We start from the raw sequence: 20,398 nt of genomic DNA, 5'->3' as shown, positions 1-20,398 counted from the left end.
AGCTTTCTTTTGGTGGTACTAGATCACCACTGCATTATTTATTTTTTATTATATAAACGAAAAAAGACTGAAAATATTAAAAAAAGCAAAAAATATATATATATTTTACTTTCTGCTATAAAACATATCCAATAAAAAAATAAAAAAATTTAATTTCTTCTTATATTTTGGCCAAAACACATCCTGCTACATATTTTTGGTAAAAAAATAAAAAAAAGTGTATATTGATTGGTTTGTATGAAAACTATAGCGTCTACAATCTATGGGATATATACTAGAGTTTATATTTATTTATTTATACTAGTAATGGTGGCGATCAGCAACTTATAGTGGGACTCCCTTAGTGCACGGTCAATCTGACACTTAGATTACTTTCACACTGTAGTCGCTCCGCGTTAGCGGTAAAGCGTCGCTAATTTTAGCCCACTGCCGGCCAAAGAAAGGGTTAAAAGCGCCCATGTCGCAGAGCTTTGGCAGCGCTGCCCATTCATTTCAATGGGCAGGGAGTTTTGGAAGCAGTGTATGCAGAGCTCCCAAACTGCCCCAAAGATGCTGCTTGCAGGACTTTTCAGAATGTCCCGCAAGCGCACCGCCCCAGTGTGAAAAGTCACACTGGAATGAATAGGGAGGAGGTTTTCAGGCATTAGAGGCTATTTCTAGCGCTAACACACCTAAAAAACGCCTCGGTGTGAAAGCAGCCAAACTGATGCTGACACCACCAGTGACACTAATACAGTGATCAGTGCTAATAATATACACTGTCACTGTACTAATGACACTGACTGGGAAAGGGGTTAACATTAGATCAAAAGGTTAACTGTGTGCCTGACAATGGTTACTGTATGTACAATGTGCTGATTTTTATTAAGTAATGTTCTGATTTTTATTCCCTACTTTGCAGGGAGAAAAAAAAGCGGCACGTTGCTGCCGTCTGTAGAGAGCTCTGTGTTGTTGCTCTCTTCTGTCATTCGCTCAGCCGATCAGTGGGTCCCGGCCATAAATCATTGGCTAAGACCCACTGCTTGGCTTTTGCTGCAGTGAATGACAGCTCGGGTTTCTGGGTGCGCACGCATGCGTGAGAGAGCGGACCCGGAAGAAAGCCCCGATGTACAGGTACTTTACCATGCCTGAAAGAGCCAATCCCCCACAGTATAGGTACTGCAGCAGGTTGGCAAGAGGTTAAAGGCCTCATTCACACAGACGTACCTATGCTAAGGGCCCCCCCCCATGCCTGCATGGGGTACCCAAGTGTTTCATGCCTCTGGGTACAAGCAGTATGGTTTATGTCTACTGGGACGCAGTGCCTGCACAGACGTTCAGAGACATGCCCCTGCACGACTGCCAAGCTGGCCCCGGTGGCTATATCCATGCTGCTACTGCGTCCCAATAGACATAAATGGATGCGGGCAAAGACGGTCCTTCACACAGAGGTGTGGATAGCTGAGGCCTAAGAGTAGGGTCACCACCTGTCCGAGATTCACCCGGACAGTCCGGGTTTTGAATCCTGTGCTTGGGCGGCTGCAGTGTGAAAGCACCCTAAAACAAAAACAAAAAACGTACTGTGCGCTGCTAGAGTGTTCGGGTTTGGCTTGAAAAAAATAAGTGACAACCTCACCTAAGAGCTCATTCACACTGGATGCATTTTTCTGCACTTTATCAGCACCGGTCACCACATAGGACCATAGAAAACCATTATTATCTCTGTGCCCTGTTCACACCACAAAGCTGCCTTGGTCAGCTGCTATGGGCATTATTAATCGCTCGCCCTTATTTATTATTTTATACCCCCTTATTTATAATTATTTTTACATTTATTAACTATTTTATTATTGTTTATATATCCCCTTATTTATTTTTATATTTATTCATTAAATGTATTCACAAATATATATTGTTTGCATTTTTTTTATACTCCCTTATTTATATTCATTTTTTTTTTAAACGCAGACTTGGAGCATTTTTCTCGCAATGCACCAGAGCTCACATGAAGTGGCATTGCAGCTCGGCCTCCGCATACAAATGAGTGAAGGGCCGTTCCACACCACGGAATCGCACAACAACGTACTGAGCGTTCCTCTGCCATTCACATGCGGTGTGCGATTTTAGCCTATTCATTGTGAATGGACCGAGTCGCACCGAACTGCACCAAAAGCAGGTCATGCACTCCTTTAAGGGAAACGCACAGCAAGCGGATGGCATAGTACTTCTGTAGCACGCGATCTGGTGCAGGCGAGTGCCCTGCGCGTGCGACCTGCATTTCATGACGTAACATTAACACCCCGCTGCAAATCGCAACTGTGGTGCGTTTTGAAGGTGGTGCAGGAAACGTGCGGCTTCCAAGCAGACATTCTGGTGTGAACTAAATGCCACTCAATAAAGAAAAAAGAATTGTGCCTACTTTATCTATATTAACGCCCCGGATTGAATAAAGATCCTTCTGGGTCTGACGATCGGCTCCCCTCCCTCTGCCATGTTGCAGTCTGTGGGTTACTATGGTCGCACTCCGGTTGGCAAGGACGGGTGGTTGCTAAGCGACGTTATGGACAGTACAACGGGGTCCTTCCGAGGCAGGCATCAGCAAAGCCAGCTACAGCTTGTGCGCAGGTCTCATAGAGAAGAGAGCGTCTCTTCAGCTCAGCAGCGTGCGGGTATAATTCTCAGTAATGCCTGTAGATGGCAATGCTGAGCTGCTAACAGCACTGAGAAACTAGCTTCTAGATAAAGAAATGTCTCTAGTATATCAGCCAGGAGCGGTGGCGTGTGACAATGCACGCCGCCTTCCAAAGGCGCGGGCTGCTGTTGGATTGCGTATGTCCATGAGTTCTAGTCCACCCCCTGACAAGTCACGCGGGTGTCCGTTGCTAGTGCCATAATTCAGCATTAATGCATTGCTGGTGGCTCACGACTATACCCTGGTCCACCACTGATCGATGAAGGCAATGTCTATCAGACTGACCAGTACTGGGCTGGCAAGATAGCAGTGAATAGCCGACTTAGAGCAATCAGATAATACAGTGATACACAGCCTGTCATTTTTTTACCCTATTAAAAAAAGAATATATATATATATATATATATATATATCTTTCACTCTAATTATTCAGGCAGCTCTACAATAAAAATCGAAATAAACATAACAAAACAAAACAGAAATATAACAGAAAATAAAAAAATATTATCTTTAACATTATTATTTATTATTTTATACCCCATTTATTTACATTTTTATTGCAGAGCACCCTAAATAATAAGAATAAAAATTTAAAAAATTTAATAAATAAAAAAACATAAATATAATAGAAAATAAAAAAGTATATTTAAGGTTTTTATTATTTTATTACCATTTTATTATCATTGGCAAAAAAAACATAAATATAATAGAAAATAAATAAATACAATTATGTTTAAGGTTTTTATTTATTGTTTTATACCCCTTTATTCACAATTTTTATTTCTATATTTACTATTTATCATTTTTATTATTTTTATGCACTCTTATTTATATTTGTTTTATATATGACAGATTGTTTTATTTACACACACCCTTATTTTTTTTTATTTTCTAGATTTAATCCTTTTTCTTTTTTTTGTGTTTAGACACCTTTATTTTTTTTTATTTTTTGAAACGCGATTACGTTTTTTTCCATAAACACACAAAAAGAAAATGATAACATTGGCAATAAACAAAAAGATACTGAATTTGCATAGAAAGAACGTAGAAGTAGAGCACTCAGAGGGTATTTGGCTATTATCAATATTTATTTTTATTCACTATTTTATACACCTGTATTTATAGTTATTTTTATATTTATTAACTATTGTTATTTTTTTATACACCCTTATCTATTATATTATATATTAATTCATGAAATGTTTTCATATATATTTATATATTGTAACTTTTTTATAGACTCTTATTTATATATATATTTTTTTAATTATTATAATTATTATTATTTTTTTTCTACACTCTTATTTATTTCTTTTATATTACTTTTCTTTGTTCATATTTAATTTAACCCTTTTTTTCATCACATATTCACAATCTTTTCTGTTTGATTTCATTGCATTTATAGGATAATTATTTGTAACATTGCATTGCAGATTTTTAAAAGATTGATTGGAGCATAATATATGTAAAAATGTGTTGTAATAATTGTGTTGTAATAATTGCACTTATTTATAAGGGAGAAACTCAATAATTATTTGTATGGAGTTTTTTTTTATTGTTATTTTTTTTTTTAATCAGTAATACTTTTAACCACCTCAGTACAATGCAGTTACACCCCCTTCCTGACCAGACCAATTTTCAGCTTTCAGCGCTCTCACAGTTTGAATGACAATTACTCAGTCATCCTACACTGTATCCATATGAAACTTGCGTCCTTTTTTCCACACAAATAGAGCTTTCTTTTAGTGGTATTTAATCACTAGTGGGTTTTTTATTTTTTGTGCTATAAATAAAATAAAACGTAAATTTTGTGAAAAAAATGCCTTTTTCTTCGTTTCTGTCATAAATTTTTGCTAATTAGTAATTTTTCTTCATAAATTTTGGCCAAAATTTATACTGCTACATATCTTTGGTAAAAATAACCCACATTAGTATATATTATTTGGTCTTTGTGAAAGTTATAGAGTCTACAAACTATGGTGCCAATCACTGAAAATTGATCACTTCTGATCAGGCCTTCAGTACATCAGGTGTACCTCATTTCTTGAGACACTAAGAGCCGGTTCACAAAGCGGGCGATGCGAGGCGACACGACTCGCCTCGCCTCGCTCTCGCAAGTCGCCCCCGTTCTGTACAATGGAACCGTTCTGAGAGGAGCGACTCGAGTCGCTCCGACTCAGAAAAAAGGTTCCTGTACTACTTTTGGGCGACCTCGGGGCGACTTGCATTGACTTCTATACAGAAGTCATTTGCAAGTCGCCGCTGAGGCCGCGGCAGGTCGCGGCGAGGCAAGTCGGAGTCGCCTCGCCTCGCCTGCTGTGTGAACCGGCCCTAACAAGTCAGGAAAGTACAAATACCCCCCAAATGACCCCTTTTTACAAAGTAGACATCCCAAGGTATTAAGTAAGTAGCATGGTGAGTTTTTTTAAGTTGTCATTTTTTCCCACAATTCTTTGCAAAATGAAGATTTTTTATTTTTTTTAATTTTTTTTTACTAAATTGTCATATTATCAGGTTATTTCTCACACACAGCAAATGCATACAACAAATTACACCCCAAAATACATTCTGCTACTCTTCCCGAGTACGGCGATACCACATGTGTAGGACTTTTACACAGCCTAGCCACATACAGAGCACTAACATTGATGTAGTACCTTCAGACGTTCTACGAGCAAAAATTACGCATCTCATTTCTCAACCACCTATTACACTTTTGAAGGCCCTGGAGTACCAGGACAATGGAATTTCCCATAAAATTACCCCATTTTGGAAAGCAAACACCCCAACGTATAATCTGTGAGGCATAATGAGTCTTTTGAACGGTTCATTTTTTTCCAGAAGTTTTTGGAATATGTGGAAAAAAATGTTAACGCATTTTTTTTTTACACAAAATTGTCAATTTATAAGATATTTCTAACACATAGCATGTATATAGCAAAAATTACACCCCAAAATACATTCTGCTACTCCTCCCGAGTATGGCGATACCACATGTGTAGGACTTTTATACAACCTGGCCACATAGAGAGGCCGAACATTGAAGTAGTACGTTCAGGCGTTCTAGGAGCATAAATGACACATCTCATTTCATTCCTACCCATCACACTTTTGAAGGTCCTGGACCACCAGGACAGTGAAATTACCCACAAAATGACCCCATTTTGGAAAGCAAACACCCCAATGTATATTCTATGAGACATGGGCTGGAGATAGGTACTCTGATGGCCTGGTGGCAGGTACTCGGGTACTCTGATGGCCTGGTGACAGGTACTCGGGTACTCTGATGGTCTGGTGACAGGTACTCGGGTACTCTGATGGCCTGGTGACAGGTACTCGGGTACTCTGATGGCCTGGTGACAGGTACTCGGGTACTCTGATGGCCTGGTGACAGGTACTCGGGTACTCTGATGGCCTGGTGACAGGTACTCGGGTACTCTGATGGCCTGGTGACAGGTACTCTGATGGTTTGGTGACTGGTATTTGGGTACTCTGAAGGGCGGTGACAGGTACTCATATGGACTGTGACAGGTACTCGGGTACTCAGATGGACTGGGACAGGTACTCTGGTACACAGATGGACTGTGACAGGTACTCGGGTACTCAAATGGGCTGTGACAGGTACTCGGGTACCCTGATGGACTGTGACAGGTACTCGGTACTCTAATGGACTGTGACAGGTACTCGGTACTCTAATGGACTGTGACAGGTACTCGGTACTCTAATGGACTGTGACAGGTACTCGGGTACTCTAATGGACTGTGACAGGTACTCGGTACTCTAATGGACTGTGACAGGTACTCGGGTACCCTGATGGACTGTGACAGGTACTGGGTACTCTAATGGACTGTGACATGTACTCGGTACTCTAATGGACTGTGACAGGTACTCGGGTACCCTGATGGGCCGTGACAGGTACTCGGGTACCCTGATGGGCCGTGACAGGTACTCGGGTACCCTGATGGGCCGTGACAGGTACTCGGGTACCCTGATGGGTCGTGACAGGTACTCGGGTACCCTGATGGGCCGTGACAGGTACTCGGGTACCCTGATGGGCCGTGACAGGTACTCGGGTACCCTGATGTGCCGTGACAGGTACTCGGGTACCCTGATGTGCCGTGACAGGTACTCGGGTACTCTGATGTGCCGTGACAGGTACTCGGGTACTCTGATGTGCCGTGACAGGTACTCGGGTACTCTGATGGGCTGTGACAGGTACTCGGGTACTCTGATGGGCTGTGACAGGTACTCGGGTACTCTGATGGGCTGTGACAGGTACTCGGGTACTCTGATGGGCTGTGTCAGGTACTCGGGTACTCAGATGAACTGTGACAGGTACTCGGGTACTCAGATGGGCTGTGACAGGTACTCGGGTACTCTGATAGGCTGACAGGTACTCTGATGGGCTGTGACAGGTACTCGGGTACTCTGATGTGCTGTGACAGGTACTCAAATACTCTGATGGACTGTGACAGGTACTCTGATGGACTGTGATTGACAGGTACTATGAGGGGTGGTGACAGGTCCTCTTTATCGGGGGGGGGGCAATCAGTATGATTGGTGTACACTGTATGCGGTAACGAGATGTTACCGCAATCTCCTCGATCGGTGTGTGAGGAGGAGAACCCGGTAAAATCCCGTTACCCAGTTTGTTTACATTTTTGTGATCGGCTGTGAAAGGCTCACAGCCGATCACGTGGGTAAACAGCCGGCCAATGGCTGTTTACCAGCGTCGGTGACGAGTAGTGTTCCCGGGGAACACGCCGCCACCGACGTGCACGCGCAGCGCGCTCGCGATCGCGCGCATGCGCCGTGCACGTTCGGGGTGTGACCATCTGTGATCGGCCGTGACTTCATCACGGCCGATCACGTGGTAAACAGCCATAACGAATGGCTGTTCACCCCCTTCGGTGGCGAGCGGTGTCTCCGTGACACGCCGCCACCGAAAAAAAAGGGATGCGCGCGCACGATCGCGCGCATTCCCTGTTTAAACGGGAGGCCGTCATATGACGGCCTCCCGCCACAATAGGTGCGCCGCCTGGCCATCATTTGACGGCCGGCGGTCAGCAACTAGTTAAACAATAAAGAATATGAGCAGCACTGACCCCTTCTGGTGAAAGATAGATAAAGCATCTTCAGCTCACATGTGATGGTGCATATTCACCACACGAGGTCGCTCTGCTCAGAGCTCTGAGCCTGCAGTTTGCCATCCTGAATGTGTAAAGCAGAAGGTTGATGCTGATGATCAGCTCTAGTGAAGTGCCTGTGAGTGACATTTATCAGAGGAATTACTGACAGAATAAGGAACCAAACTGGTGCCAATCAGACTGCCAAAGCATCAGTGAGATGTTTTGAGTGCATAGGTGATCCCTGCCATCCCAATACTGGGCGACCTTTTGCTATAGATTTACAAATATTTGTAGATTTGTGATTAAAAAGTGAAGTTCTGCCCATCCTCCTCCCCCCTCCTCTACCGCTATAGCAACTTTTTTTTTTGGAGTGGGTTCCTTTTTCTGACAGGTACCCGATCCCACTTCTGCTTCTCCCCCTTAGGTGAGAAAAACCGAGGTTCGGCTCCCCCCCTCCCGCAGCCTCCTGGGACAAGTCTCATGCCCTAGGAAAGTGATGGCGAACCTTGGCACTCCAGATATTTTGGAACTACATTTCCCATGATGCTCAGCCACTCTGCAGTGTAGTTGAGCATCATGGGAAATGTAGTTCCAAAACATCTGGGGTGCCAAGATCTCGCACATGAGCGGTGGGGTGCCAGCTGTGGAACAGCAGGAAGTCACAGCCGGCTTCCCAGAGTCAAGATGGCGGCGCTGGAGACCAGAAGACCAGCGAAGAAGCTGAGTTTACAACAAAAAAATTAAAAATGAACTACTAAGACTAGAATCACACATATGCGGGATGGGAAACACACGCTAATCGCACACGTTCCCCAACCCGCAGGAAATATGTGCTGCCCTTTAGAAGATGCACATGGCGCACCATCACCTCTTAATGTCCCCCCACACATAGGAAAGCGCGGAATGTTTTCAGGTACGCAAAACCACGACGTCCGGCAGCACCGTACAGTTCTGTCCATTCTAACCCCTTCCAGACCGCAGCGCGCCCATATACGTCCTAACTTTGAAGAGGAATATGGTTGTTATGGAAGCAGCTAGCTGCCATAACCCCGGTATCCTCTTCTTCAGCGGGTCCGGTTTCCGATAAGAGTGGTCTCTGCGGCGGATTCGCCACAAGATCACTTCTATCGGTGGTGGGAGAGGGGCCCCCCAGCCATGCTCCAGTGCCCTCCGCTGCTTAGCGGAGCCGTCGGCAGCCGCGGAGGCGATCGGATGTTGCCCCTTGCTAAGTATGGAGATGAGTGAGGGGAAGATGGCCGCCACCCGTCTCAAATAACATTGCAGGGCAGAAGAGACTTAACCACTTGCTTACTGGGCACTTAAACCCCCCTCAGTCCCAGACCAATTTTCAGCTTTCAGCGCTGATGCACTTTGAATGACAATTGCGCGGGCATACAACACTGTACCCAAATTAAATTTTTATCATTTTTTTCCCACAAATAGAGCTTTCTTTTGGTGGTATTTAGTTACAGCTCGGAGTTTTATTTTTTGCTAAACAAACAAAAAAAGATGCAAAAAAAAAAAAAAAAAAAATCATGTTTTAATAGTTTGTTATAAAATTTTGCAAACGGGTCATTTTTCTCCTTCATTGAAGTGCGCTGATTAGGCGGCACTGATGGCTGCATTGGTGGGCACTGATGGGCTGCATTGGTGGGCACTGATGGGCTGCATTGGTGGGCACTGATGGGCTGCACTGGTGGGCACTGATAGGCATAGTTAAGGCGGCACTAATAGGCACAGATAAGGCGGCACCGATGGGCACAGATAAGGCAGCACTGATGGACAAAGATGGGCACAGATAAGATGGCATGGATGGGTGGCACGGATAAGTGGCACGGATGGGTGGCACGGATGGGCACTTATAGGTACCACTGATAGATGGGACTGATGGGCACTGATAGGTGGCACTGATAGGTGGCTCTGATAGGTGGCACTGCTGGGCACTGATGGGCGGCACTGCTGGGCACTGATGGGCGGCACTGCTGGGCACTGATGGGCGGCACTGGGTCGCAGCACCTTTGAGGCAGATTGTGGGCACTGTGGGTGGCACTGTTGGTGGCACTGCTGGATGGCACTGTGGGTGGCATTGTGGGTGGCACTGTAGGTGGCACTGTGGGCACTATGGGCACTGATGGGGGGCACTTACTTTTATTCAGGATGGCACGGCGGTGGGCAGGTGGGCACTGGCAGGGGGCAGGTGGTCAGCTGTATTGATGGCCGTGATCGGGACTGATGTCCCGATCACGGCCGCCGGTGATCGGCTTTTTTTTTCTCTCCTCGCGCTGTCAGCGCGAGGAGGAATAATAGCCGATTACCGGCTCCGTTCTATCACATGATCAGCTGTCATTGGCTGACAGCTGATCACGTGATAAGGGGTCGGGATCGACCCCTTGCACGGATCGGTGATCAGGCGAGTCTCACGGACTCGCCGATCACAGAGCGCGCCGCGCGCGCCCCTCAGGGGGCGCGCAGGCCGCTCGTATCCGGGACGACGTCAATAGACGTCGTCCCGGAAATGTAGGTCCGCGCTGATGCCGTCATTTGGCAATAGCGCGGATCTGTAGTGGTTAAAAACGTCACTTCCGCCCATAGCTCTAAAAGGGACATTTAAAAAAAAAATTTTAATGACAACATTTTTTTAGTTTTTTTATTGCATTTTAGTGTAAATATGAGATGTGAGGTCTTTTTGACCCCCAGATCTCATATTTAGGAGGTCCTGTCATGCTTTTTTTCTATTATAAGGGATGTTTACATTCCTTGTTATAGGAATAAAAGTGACACCGTTTTTTATTTAACCCCTTCCCGCCGAGTGTACGCAGATGTGCCTACTCAGCTTCCGGGGGTTATACCGGGATGATGCCCACACCTGCAGTGGAGGTCTGATTGGGAGGTCTGTACTAAGGGGGATTCTATACTGATGGGGGGGTCTGCACTAATTGGGGGTGTCTATACTGCAGGGGTTTGCACTAAGGGGAGTGTCTATACTGATGGGGGGTCTGTATTAAGGGGGGTGTCTATACTGATGGGGGTCTGCACTAAGGGGGTGTCTATACTGTAGGGGTCTGCACTAAGGGAGATTCTATACTGATGGGGGGTCTACACTAAGGGGGATTCCATACTGATGGGGGGTCTGCACTAAGGGGGGATTCTATACTGATGGGGGGGTCTGCACTAAGGGGGATACTATACTGATGGGGGTCTGCACTGAGGGGGATTCTATACTGATGGGGGGTCTGCACTAAGGGGGGTGTCTTTACTGTGGGGGTCTGCATTAAGGGGGATACTATACTGATGGGGGTCTGCACTAAGGGGGATTCTATACTGATGGGGGGTCTGCACTAAAAGGGGGGGTTTGCACTAAGAGTGGGGATTCTACACTGATGGGGGTATCCGTACTAAGGGAGGGGGTCTGTACTTAGTGGGGGGGTCTGTACTGAGGGGGGACAATAATTGGTGGAGGGAGGGTGACACCAATGTTTTCAGCACCAGGTGACTCCAACCCTAGTGACGCCACTGTCCCCTGCTCTCTCCTTACTGGCTGTGACTGAGCCAATGAGGAGGCAGAGATCCGAGAGAGCCTCTGTTCTCGTGCACATTGCTGGATCGAGATCGGGTTCAGGTAAGAATTAGGGGGGGGGGGGGGCTGGAGGGAAAGCTAAATGCAGAAAGTTTTTTACCTTGATGCAGAAAATGCATTAAAATTATAATAAAGGCAGGGTTTAAAAAGAAACAAACAAACACGTCATACTTGAGCAGCCCTCATCCTCTCAGGTCCCCCACTGGTGCCTCTGGCCCCTCCCACCTGCCAAGTGCCCTCAGAGTGCCTTCAGAGCAAAGAGCTTGCCATGGGGGCACCCAGAGCAGGCTCACTCACCAGCCACAGTTCTGCGCGTCCAATCAGACACAGAGGTCAGACTTCTGTCTTCTCTCACTTCTCATTGGCTCACAGGATATGAGTGACAGGAGCGGGAGCCAACATTAATAAAATAAACATATTACACTTACCTACTCTGTGCTCCTCTTCTGGGGTCACCTGCTGGAGCTCTTGGCTCCTCCCCTTCTTTGTGTACCAACCAATAGCAGACCACTTCCAATGGGGGCACACCTGCAGGATTGATCCTGAGCCAGGCTGTGCGTGTCTTTTGGCCCACACAGCGTGGCTCAGCCCCGCTGCCTGCCCTCTGCTCACAGGATTCGATTGGCAGGAGTCAATGGTTCCTTCTGCTGCCTCTGTGAGCAGAGAGAGGGAGAGGAGAGCGCCACTGCAGACGGGCACAGCGCTGGATTGAGAGAGGACATAGGTAAGTATAGAACGGGGTGATTGGGCGATACAAACACTGGGACACTTTTTAGCTTAATGCAGGGAATGCATTAAGGTAAAAGATTTCCAGACTTTATAAGGACTTTACAGAACTAAACTTACCTTTGCTTCAGTGACAACGCCCCTCAATGGTGCCAGCATCTTCAGCTGTGTGGCGGTCTTCAGTCTTCTTCATGGGTCAGCGTAGTATGACATCACTCCTGCGCATGCACAGGAATCAGTCATTCCAGCACACAGAGACCAGGCCAGAGGTGTAAGCTGAGCTGCACATGTGCATTGCATGTCTCTTCTGCAATAAAGAGCCTGCCTGCTCTCTGTTTGTGGCAGTGAAACTTTTTATATCTATTATTTTTGTTTTGACCTTGGTCATAAAGGGTCTAACCATACCACTGTAAGCTCCTCCCACTGTAAGCACAACCTGACCACACCCACCATTAGCAGCAACTCTCTGTGTGAATGGCCACGCTGAGCTGTGCCCCGGGTCCCCCTACTGCAAGCTGCTCGCTCTGGGGGCTCTTGGCAGAAGGGAGGGGCCAAGAGCACCGACATGGGACCCAAGAAGAGAAGGATCCGAGCTGCTCCGTGCCAAATAACTACACAGAGCAGGTAAGTATAGCACGTTTGTTATTTAAAAAAAAAAAAAAAGCAAGCCTTTAATATCACTTTAAATATAAACCACTTTTGCTGCAATACTCTCCTTTAGAGGGTTTGTTCACCTTTACAGAAAATCTGTAAGGTGAACTTACTGTACACTGGGCCCCCTCCCCAGTCCCGTTGCACCAGGGTTCCACGATTACCCGCTGTCGGGCATCGGGATAATGCTTTACCGGTCCAGGGATTTGAAATCCTGTCTTTCACTCTTCTCCTCCAGCACTCACAGTATGGGCTAGGTGGATTCTGATTGGTCAGCACTGTCCAGTAACGGTTATTCTTTAAAAGAAAATACTGTATCCCTAGTACTATATGGCAGCCGAAAGAGGAATGCAGAGAATACTGTAGTGTAGAGAATCAACTGAATGACAGCTCTACGTCTACTGGGGCTGCTGACTTCACATTCAAGATGGTGGCATCCAGCCGCAGTTGCCGGGCTTTGGGATCAGTGTTGCCAACCTACCAGAGGTGGCTCTAGGCTTTGTGAGGCCTTAGGCATAACCTAGACATGAGGCCCCATTCACATCTATAATGGGGGAAAAAATAATTCAAGAAAAAAAAATGAATTGCATATATTAAGAGTACTGGTGTCAATGTGCTCAATCACACCAGTGCTGAGAGCACACTGACACCAGCGCTGAGATAGAGCACACTGACACCAGCGCTGAGCACACTGACACCAGCGCTGAGAGCACACTGACATCAGCGCTGAGAGCACACTGACATCAGCGCTGAGATAGAGCACACTGACACCAGCGCTGAGAGCACACTGACACCAGCGCTGAGAGCACACTGACACCAGTACTGAGACAGAGCACACTGACACCAGCGCTGAGCACACTGACACCAGCACTGAGATACAGCACACTGACACCAGCGCTGAGCACACTGACACCAACACCAGCGCTGAGAGCACACTGACACCAACGCTGAGAGCACACTGACACCAACGCTGAGGCAGAGCACACTGACACCAACGCTGAGGCAGAGCACACTGACACCAGGGCTGACAGAGCACACTGACACCAGTACTGAGATAGAGCACACTGACACCAGCACTGAACACACTGACACCAATGCTGAGAGCACACTGACACCAGCGCTGAGCACACTGACACCAGCGCTGAGCACACTGACACCAGTGCTAAGCACACTGACACCAACTCTGAGAGCACACTGACACCAACTCTGAGAGCACACTGACACCAGCTCTGAGGCAGAGCACACGGACACCAGGGCTGAGGCAGAGCACACTGACACCATCGCTGAGGCAGAGCACGCTGACACCAGGGCTGACACAGAGTACACTGACACCAGTTCTGACACAGAGCACACTGACACCAGTTCTGACACAGAGCACACTGACACCAGTTCTGAGATAGAGCACACTGACACCAGGGCTGACACAGAGCACCCTGACACCAGGTCTGAGATAGAGCACACTGACACCAGCGCTGAGTACAGTGACACCAGCGCTGAGTACACTGACACCAGCGATGAGAGCACACCAACACCAGGTCTGAGATAGAGCACACTGACACCAGCGCTGAGATAGAGCACACTGACACCAGCGCTGAGATAGAGCACACTGACACCAGCGCTGAGCACACTGACACCAGCACTGAGAGCACACTGACACCAACACTGAGACAGAGCACACTGACACCAGGGCTGAGATAGAGTACACTGACACCAGGGCTGACAGAGCACACTGACACCAGTACTGAGATAGAGCACACTGACACCAACGCTGAGAGCACACTGACACCAACGCTAAGAGCACACTGACACCAACGCTGAGAGCACACTGACACCAACGCTGAGCACACTGACACCAACGCTGAGAGCACACTGACACCAACGCTGAGAGCACACTGACACCAACTCTGAGAGCACACTGACACCAGCGCTGAGCACACTGACACGAACGCTGAGAGCACACTGACACCAACTCTGAGAGCACACTGACACCAGCGCTGAGCACACTGACACGAATGCTGAGAGCACACTGACACCATCGCTGAGGCAAAGCACATTGACACCAGTTCTGAGACAGAGCACACTGACACCACTGTACCACCCCCCTCCAGTCACATGTACCACCCCCCCAGTGACATAGTGACATGCACCCCCTAGTCACATATACCTCACATATAGCAAGGCTCTGTCCCCTCATAGTTCAGTCCATCGGCTGCACAGTGCACACACAGGCTGAATTGGCTCCGTCTCCATCAGGGAAGCCCCGCCCTGGAAGGAGGGTAGACTCGGTGATCCTGTGCTGAGATGCTAGCTGTGCCCTGCCCTTGCACAAGAAAGGACGGACAGGATTTGATGTTGGGGCAGGCCAGTTGAAGGTTTCTATGTGTCTGCTGGTGTTCTGACTGGAAGGACACCTGCACTGCAGTTCCACTTCCAGTGAAGTTTGACAGGAGTGGGGCAGGGTGTTACAGAGAAGAGAGGAGGCGGGCTGACTGTACTCTGAACGAGGAGGCACCTGGGACTGATGTATGATGATAGCGAGAGGCGGCTCTTTAGGCAAAGTAGGCGGGAGCGAGGCCCCTAGGAGGGCGAGGCCTTAGGCCACCGCCTACTTTGCCTAATTAGAGAGCCGCCTCTGCTCTGAACAAGGAGGCACCTGGGACTGATGTTTGATGATAGCTAAAGGCGGCTCTTTAGGCAAAGTAGGCGGGAGCGAGGCCCCTAGGTGGGCGAGGCCTTAGGCCACCGCCTACTTTGCATAATTAGAGAGCCGCCTCTGGAGGTACTGCCAAATTTATTATCAGACATACTCTTCCAAAGGTTCTGGTTCTCTTTTTTACAAGTGCGATATTCTGTTTGAGATGCCTGGTGGGGTTCAGGTCCAAAAGTACTTGCATTTATGTTGCTGTACTGTAAAAATTTGCTTGACTTTGTGACTGTTTACTGTTAGTGTTTTTGTTCCCTTGTAGGTGTGTTGATGAAATTAATGTGTAAAAATATACTAAAGCGCTGATGTGAATAAATATTACAATATGTGAGAAATAAATATTAAAAAGATAACTAAATAATATAGCTGCAATTATATATATGTGAACTGCTACGCAAAAATAAAATGTTTTAAATTAATAATTGTGCTAATATTAACCTACTAATATTAAACAGTCTACCACCAGATTAAGTGAATAATTATGAACATATAGTGAACCATACAAAATATATGAAATTCCTTCTGTGTAATAAAGCAAACCTTTGCCACAAGTAAAAGAATATCACATTCCACTGTGTACAAACCAAAGTCTCTGCCCTATAATAAGGCTTACCTACAGGTACAGTAAATATCCCCTACACCTTTAGGAGATATTTACTTTAGATGCAGCCAGAGACGTCACCTGCAAATGCACGCTGAAGGAACGGCATACCCATGCTGTCCCTTCAGTGTTGTACCATAAATAGCGACTCCCATCCGCATGTGCGGGAGTGACATCATTACTGGCATGGCCAATCAGATAGCTGAAGCCTGTGAACCTGGAAAGAGGACTGGGTGAAGATGGAAACGCCTTCAACGGTGACGGAATGATGCTGGAGGGCTTACAAGGAAAATCCTTTTCTTGGGAATACTTGCCTGAAAACGGATGTGTTTTGGATGCGGTTTACTACGGTTTACTACTACCGATTCAAGTTGTCCATACATTATACAGTTTTCTTTTTCAATTTCCTTTAGATTTACCTTCAACTGTGTACAATGTAAAAATTTAAAAACAAAATATTTTATTACAAAAATATATAAAAATTTATAGACCAATGATCATGCCTAAAAAGGTCACACTAATAACTCTCTCAAAACTGGACTATTGTTATCAAAAGAAAAATATATGGAGATGGCCTTTAGTCCAGGCTACCAGGAAGATATTTTAATAGTCAGTCCTTATGCATCAGGTTTGTGGATTTTGCTGGGCTAAAAAAAAGTGAAATGAACAAAGTATATTACAAATGCAATCAAATTTACCGATTTACTGAAATAATGAACCATGGTAATGTAGTATTTATTAAAGCATAGACTTCAGCCAAAATCCTTTTTTTTTTTTCAGTTGAGGGCAAAGTGGGTTAGAAGAAGAACCTCTGTCGTGATTTATTGTTGTCTGTATGGTTGTTAAAGATATCTCCCCTCTCACCATCTTCTAGTGCAGGGGTCTCCAAACTATGGCCCTCCAGTTGTTCAGGAACTTCAATTGCCATCATGCCTAGCCATGTTTGTGATTGTCAGAGTTTTACAATGCCTCATGAGATGTGTAGTTCTGCAACAGCTGGAGGGCCATAGTTTGGAGATTCCTGTTCTAGTGACACAGAGGTTCCAATCCTATAGCACTTTCCAAAAAAACAAGTGTTTTTTATGATTTATTAGTGGCTTTGTTGGACAGATGTATCTCCATTTCCTGTCCCAGTGACAAAACAGGAAATGAGGGGGCATTTCTCCAAAGGTGGCACAGTCAGCAGTAAAAATCTGATAGAGGTGGTAACTCTATTCTATAGAAAACAAAAACAAACAAGCAAACATTTGTGTTTGGAATTTCACTTTAAATGTTATTTATTTTAATATAACAGCCCACATTGATTGGATGTCATACTACATTCACAAGAGTAAGCATAAAAAGAGAGAGTAGTGCACATAAGGAAGACATGGTCCACACGGTGCCTTTGTTCCGGATCTCCTTTTCACATCTGTTTCCTACATACCACCGGTCTCCAGATGTTTTACACCTGTAAAAAGTGTATTTATTAATCTGTGATATACCCAGATATGCATATTCAGTATAGAAAGTAATGCAAACAAGGTTTAAATATTTTGCAAGGGGCACGTGAAATAGTTTAAGGTGGAACTAGGATTTAAAGGAGAATTGTTTCCAAATAATCCAAAAGTGTCAATGCCACTCCAGAGTGTATAGTGTACTGTAACATTAAGCAAATAAAGCTGTAATGAAATATTACATCACAGTGAGCCGTTTATAGTTCTTTCAGTATCATAAATAATATATGCTGCCCTATGCACCCCAATACACACAGCACCATGCCTTGTGATACATGCGCCACATACCCCTAATGCCATAATACTAATCTAAGAGCTCCCATATAACCCAAGAGGCCAGAGGGAGACCCTCAGCTCAGCAGTCTTCATTCACCTGGGGCTCCGAGTCCTCATTGATGGGAAGCTCTGCCAACTTGCTCCACATCTCTTTCCTCCCAACTTCACTCCATCTTCCTGCAGAACCAGGTGCTGAAAGTCAGTGCACTCCAGGCCTGGTACCCACTGCCACTTTGCAGAGTTAAAGGGAGAGAGGAGGCTGCTACTATACTGCAGCCACAAAGGTAGAGAATGAAGACCTTAGTTAGCTGCCAAGTTAGTCAGGGTGAAAAAAAAACAAAATGTCAATCTAGTTCAACCAACAGAATAAAAAAAACACAAAATACAGAATCTTTAACCCACAGTTGACCCAAAGGAAGATCAAAAAAAAAAAAAGCCCTACGGGCATGGTGCAATTTGCTCCAGTAAATTCCCCCAGGAGGCAACCAGGTATCTACTGAGCTGGCCAGAACTAGTTTTTAGGGAGTCTATTCCACAGCTCTTACTGTAAATAAGCCTTTCTGTGCCCCTTTGTATCCTTTTTTTTTTATAACATTAAATCATATATTTATTACCACCCTAGAGGAGGAATTACCTTGAATGCCATGATTGCTTTATGTGAGATGTATTCTATTTTTTATAGTCAATACCATGGTTTTTAATTATGTGTCATTTTTCTTGCATGCTATATACAGTATAATAAAATATTGAAACTGGACATAAAAGGTGATCTATTTATGTACTTTTTTAAAAAAAAATATATATGTTTAACACCTTCCCGCCCTATAGCCGAAAGACGGCTACAGCGCAGGCTTAATTTGCCGGGAGGGCGTACATGGATGTCCTCCCGTAATCCTGCTGTCTGTGCACCTCCTGTGGACTCAGCTGATCACAGATCTGGGGAAGGGGCCAATCACAGCAGCCCTTTACCACGTAATCAGCTGTGTCCAATGAAAGTTGATCGCAGAAGTAAGCACAAGACGGTTATCAGCTTTCCTTTTCTCATGCTGACAGCATGAGGAGAGAAAAAGAGAGCTGATAAATGGCTAAAAGCACATCGGCACTGATAATCAGGGCACTGATTATCAGTGCCCTGACTATCAGTGCAGTCCCAATAGTGCCCACCAGTGCTCCCAATCAGTGGTCACCAGTGCTGCCAATCAGTGCCCATCAGTGCTGCCAATCAGTGCCACCTATCGGTGCCACCTATTAGAGCCCATCAGTGCCACCTATTAGAGCCCATCAGTGCCACCCATCAGTGCCCATTAGAGTTGACTATCAGTGCCCATCAGTGGCGCCTATCAGTGTAGCCTCATCAGTGCCACCGGTCAGTGCCACCTATCAGTGCCGCCTGATCAGTGCCACCTCATCAGCGCACATCAGTAAAGGGAGAAAGATTACATGTTTGCTAAATTTTATAACAAACTATGAAAAATGTTTATTTTTGTATATTTAACAAAAAATAAAAAACTCAGTGGTAATTAAATATCACCAAAGGAAAGCTCTATTTGTGTGTAAAAAAAATACAAAATGTAATTTGGATACAGCGTTGCGTGACTGCGCAATTGTCATTCAAAGTGTGACAGCGCTGAAAGCTGAAAATTTTCCTGGTCAGGAAGAGGGTAAAAGTGCCCGGTAGGAAAGTGAGGAATGTACACTATATTTTAGGTGATATTTACATCTTTGTGTTTTGGGTTTGTAGCATCCTACGTTCTGGGTTCATTTGTATTGCATTTGATATTTGCAGATTCTGAATCCCTTACTTTGGATTTCAGATTCAAATTACACAAAGGCCGTGCTTCATTATTTTTTCTCCCAATGAAGGTATAGGTGTCAGTTGAAGACATAAGACAATGTAATTCCCATGTGTCTGATATAGCATCTTGATTCAGCAGTGTCACCTTAATTAGTAGTTTATTTCATGTGACAGGTTCACAACACCCTTTATACATCAAACAACCATTGCATTATGTAGGGCAGCCCCCGTAGGAGCCGCTGGTGACTAGGGGTCCTGCACAGCCAGGCACACCAAATTTCTACAGGCTCGCTTGAAATTGGAAACGTTTTATTTTTTTTATTAGGGGTTAATAAACTTGAATAGGGATAGGGTTATTATGGAATGCTCACTTGACTGGAACAAAGTCTCTTCAGGGACACTCAAATATATTCACTCTCTGTATACACTCATCCTCCAGTACATCACTTGCTTGCAGGAACAACTCAGACCCAGCCGGAACACTGTTTGATGAATGTGGCAAGGCACTCAGCCAGATCAAGCAAAAGCCCTTTACAGGCAGGGACTGCGGGCCCCTTTGGTGCGTAGAGAAAAAGTCCAGTGTCCTGCTACATACCTGTAACTACTGATCCCAGCACCACCTCTTCAGGCACTGCCAGCCCACCTGGCTACAGCTGCCCCTTTCACTAGCCCTCCTGGCTACTTCCTACAGTCCTCTCAGACTGCCACACTCACCAGCCACACAGCTGTGTTCTCCCTGGAGATATCTCATGCCGCGTACACACGTAGCGAA

Source organism: Lithobates pipiens, unplaced genomic scaffold (genome assembly GCF_037356315.1).
Source record: "Lithobates pipiens isolate NorthernLeopardFrog02 unplaced genomic scaffold, aLitPip1_a1.2 Scaffold_19, whole genome shotgun sequence".
NCBI classification, from domain to species: Eukaryota; Metazoa; Chordata; class Amphibia; order Anura; family Ranidae; genus Lithobates; species Lithobates pipiens.
The sequence above is the reverse complement of the archived record's forward strand: the minus strand, read 5'-3'. Positions refer to the sequence as shown.